This window comes from Mastomys coucha, unplaced genomic scaffold, assembly GCF_008632895.1.
Source record: "Mastomys coucha isolate ucsf_1 unplaced genomic scaffold, UCSF_Mcou_1 pScaffold16, whole genome shotgun sequence".
Classification (NCBI taxonomy): domain Eukaryota; kingdom Metazoa; phylum Chordata; class Mammalia; order Rodentia; family Muridae; genus Mastomys; species Mastomys coucha.
Window position 1 is genome coordinate 49,737,263 of NW_022196898.1, and position 4,515 is coordinate 49,741,777.

Sequence of the window (4,515 nt, forward strand, 5' to 3'; positions counted from 1 at the left end):
AGTAATGACATATGCACATGCCCAGGCAGTGACCTTGGATTATTTTTTTGTCTGTGATTTTCAAATGTTTACAAGTAAATTGATAATGCCTACAGTAGTTCAAAGGATGGTTGGAGGGATCAAACGAGATAAAGCACAAAGCACAAAGAATCGGAAATATACAGAACATATATCCGTGAATCCTAGGGGCCTAACCTGTTCTTTTCTGGAACAGTCTCACCCTCCACCCATCTGTTCTTTTTGTGCCGAGTGGGATGGGGGGGGCTTGCACTTTCCACTGTGTGTCCCGGGTGGACTGTACTGTGACTGTTCCCATGCAATCAACACTCGCCTTGGCTAGCCTCATCCAGAGCATGGAGAGCCTGTGGGTCAGGATAGCATGTCTGCGTGGGTGAAGGCTACAGTGCAGCGAGCTGCTCTCAGCCATTGACCACCGTCAGCAGACAGCGCGAGCGCCCCCTGATGCCTTCACAGCACAGCGCAGGCGGGGCTGCTACAGCCAAGCCGCAGGTCTCAGTCGGCAAGCAGGGATCGCCAAGGGTGCCCTTCGAATCTCCTGCTAGGCTGCTGTAGGTCCTTACTCCATTCGGAACACGTGTCCTGATCACAAAGGACAGGCTTCACATATATGGATCCTACACAGAGAGAGCCAAGGGCAGAGAACATTTTCGATGACCATCACCACGGAGACAGAAGAATATTCTAGAAGGAGGTAAAAGAGGAAAGGGCAAAGTAAGAGAAGACTATGGGCTTGGAGTGAAGAAGAAAAGGAGCCCAGACCCCTTTGGGCCCATGGCTCACTAAGTGAATTCCCCATCCGTGGTTGCCTTTTAGGCCTGAAACCACAGGCTAGGTGTTGTTGAGAGCACTAATGTTGGCTGCCCCATAGAATAGTCCCACCCCACTCCAGGAGGGGAGGGGAGGAGAAGGCTTCAGTCTACACTTTGAGCAAGTTTGGGCTGTCTTTTGGAGAGGTGATTTGCCCAATTACAGCACAGTTCCCTGACACTCAGCACCAATCTCTTATTCCTTTGTATCCAAGCACCATCCAGGTTGGGTCCTGACAAGAGAGAGTCTTGAGCTACGATCTGAGGACTTAAAATCCAAAAGCTGGTGAAGGAAAGTGACTCCCTCTCAGAGCAAAGCTGTTGAATGAGAGGAAATGAATGGTCTAGACTCAGAAACAAAGCAGTGGGGAGGGAGGGCTTCTGCCAAGACCACTACTATTTGTTCCCAGGCTTGGCAGGAAGGGGGAAGGCCTGAAAGCTTTTCAGACACGCATTGTATACAAGCAGAGAGTGTGTGTTTTGTCCGCAGAGCCTTTGAAGTGCACCTTGGATCCCGGTTAGAATAGCAGACACCAGCTATAGGAGCTGTAATACAGGACCATCAGCGTGCCTTCTCAGGTCTGCTGTATCCGGTTGCACTCTGCAAAGAGAGAGAGGAGGCAGGCTCTTCTCAGAAGACAGGCTTCTGGAGCTGGAGGTCCTTTTTCTTTCTCACTGTAATTTTTCAACATCTCAAAATTACTTTACGAAGAGCCTCTCCTGAGCATCGCAAAACTTGAGATCAAGTCCAGCTCCCCGCCTCAATGTGGCAAATGCATGTCTCAGAGCAAAACCCATCTTCCTTCTTTCCTTCCTTCCTTCCTTCCTTCCTCCCTTCCTCCCTCCCTCCCTCCCTCCCTCCCTCCATCCATCCATCCATCCATCCATCCGAGCCTGCGTTTATCAAGCATCCAGGAGGCATCTGCTCTGCACAAGGCATAGTTCTGGGTGCAGAACACAGTAGTGAACAATTGAAACATGCCCCATCTGAGTGGAGTTATTTTCCAGTAGGAAAACAAGCCAACCAGATAGGGACGGTAACAGGGTGGTGGGGAGCTCACTGAGTTCAGCTGGTCTGGGAGGACGGAGCCATGTCAACATATGGTATGGAAGGCTTGTGAGCCAAGGGACAAATAGGTGCAAGGTGTGCGGGAATGTACTTCAAAACAAAGCAAGTGAGCCAGTGTCGGGGAACAGCTTGCAGGAGACTGGTGGCAGGCGCCAGACCGTGTGGGCCTTGAAGACCATGGTAGAGAGCTTTAAATGAGGTGATGAAAGGCTACTGGAAGGAGTAGAGCCATGAAAGAACATGACTCAGTGTGCAAGTATTTAAAAGAATTGTAGCTCATGGGGTGAGCTGGTGTAGTGGGGAGAGACCAGTGGAATGGGAGGCAAGGCTGGATCTGCAGCAGCCTAGAGGGGCAAGGTGAAAGCTTGGCCTGGATATGTGAGGAATATTAACTTGGGACCATAGTTAGAAAGCAGGGCAGGGGGATGTGGGGGGGGGGTCCATCGGTCTTGGATCGGGGTATTGCAGACTGTACTTCATCAGAATAGCCCTCAGCACAGCACCTTCTCGCCTGACAGAGCTAGAGTGCTGGGTTGAGTGTATGGATTCTAAAACTTTCCTAAATGGATCCTTGATGTAGAAATAGGGTCCTGCCAGCTTTCAAGATGAAGCAAATCCAAGAACTAGCCCTGGCAGACAGGTAAACAGCAGCATTGGTCCTTGGGGCCAGGTGTGGAGTCCTGGAGATCTGCAGCCTTTCATCAATGGCCCTGCCCCTCCAGGGATGGAGAAGAATGCCTATGGCTTGCTTGAGAGGGAAATCTAGCAGTTTCTGGAGTCTCCTGATTAAGTTGAGTGGAAAGGCAACATTTCCAGAATGTGTTGGATGAGAGCAAGCATGCTTGGAAGGAGACTTGGACACCTAGACATTATCACTGGGTGGTAGAAAAATCATCTAGACACCCCTTAAGGATGTGTGACCACAAGGTGACCTTGAATGCTCTCTCTCTCTCTCTCTCTCTCTCTCTCTCTCTCTCTCTCTCTCTGTCTGTCTCTCTCTCTGGACTTGTCTATTTGTTGGCTTGAAAACCCACAAGCATCAACTATAATTTAAATGACCTTGGCTGTGCTGATGGATAACTGGCAGGTTTAAAAGTAAATCTTTTTATGTAGTTCAGCTTCAAGCTAGACCTCAAACAATCCTCACAGACGATGTTTAAAGGAAGAATAAACAGTTCACATTAAAGATTAACGAAGCACACAAAGAAACTATCATTGATTGTAAAAAGAAAAAACAGAAATGATTCTCTGGTGATTTCAGATATTAGAATGGTCTTACATGAAATAAAATTATTTATTTAAAGATGTAAAAGAGGAGCTTAGAACATGATCATGAACAGGAGATCCCCAAAGATGTAGTTCTCAACCTGTGGGTCATGACCCATTTGGGGGTTTCATATCGGATATCCTGCATATTAGACATTTATGTTACAATTCATAATAGAAGCAAAATTACAGCTATGAAGTAGCAAAGAATTTTATGTTTGGGGATTGCTACAATATGAGACCCTGTGTTATAGTATTAGGAAGGTTGAGAACCACTGCCCTAATGTGTAACCACATACATTGGAGAAATGACCAAACAGACTCTTAAAATGAGAACCAAAATAGTAGAGTTATATTCAGTGGACACAACCAATACCAGATTAGATGCAGCTTAAGAGAATTAGTCAATTGAAAGATGGGTGCAAATGTATACCCATCCAGAATGCAGTTCTGAGAGATAAAATAGTGTAAACTGTCAAAGCTGAAAGCCACAAAGTGTAGAATCTTGAGTTAACTTCACAACCACACTAGATTTCCCATAGGAAGAATGAGGACAGTTTTAGAGTTAAATGCTGATTCCTTAGAATGGTTGGAAATTGTTTTTCAAAATTAGAAAATCTAGTAATCAAAAAAGAGGAGAAAAACAACACACACTCACACACCACACACACACACACAATACTCACACACACATCACATACACACAACATACACACACACACACACAAAATTGGGGAGAGAATATTAAAAACAGAAAGAAAAGGAAGACACCTTATAGACAAATGGTCAACTGTTTGATTTATTGATAGTCATAATGGAAACCAGAAGATAGCAGAAGACATATTTTTAATGTGCTAAGAACAATTGTGTAACTGAGAGTAGAAAATTTCTCTGAAGAATGAAAATGCTTATTCTCAGTCTATTGCCCCTGCCATGGGAGAACTCTCACACAGAAAACGCTAGCGTGCCTATTGGGGACTGAGAAGGAATGACATAAAGCCTGAAATTCCAGAGAGTAAAGATAGGTTTAAATGTGTGGACCAAATAAGATAGGACTTTATGAAGTAATGGACAAGAAAAAAAATATCCAATTTTGTTTATGTACTTGGAAATATGGAGTGTCAGATGGGGTAAAGCCAACATCCCGATTGATGGAAGCAGACTGGGAAGGAGTGAGGGGAACCCCAGCCTGCTAAGATCCTTGTCAGATTAGACTGGAGATGTTGGCCAACTCTGGATTTCAGTTCACAGCCCAGGTAACTAACTGTTAAGAGAACCTAGACAAAGCAAGAAGGTCCCAGTAAGTGATGCAAGGAAAGGAAAGGGAAGGGAAGGGAGGGGAGGAGAGGGAGG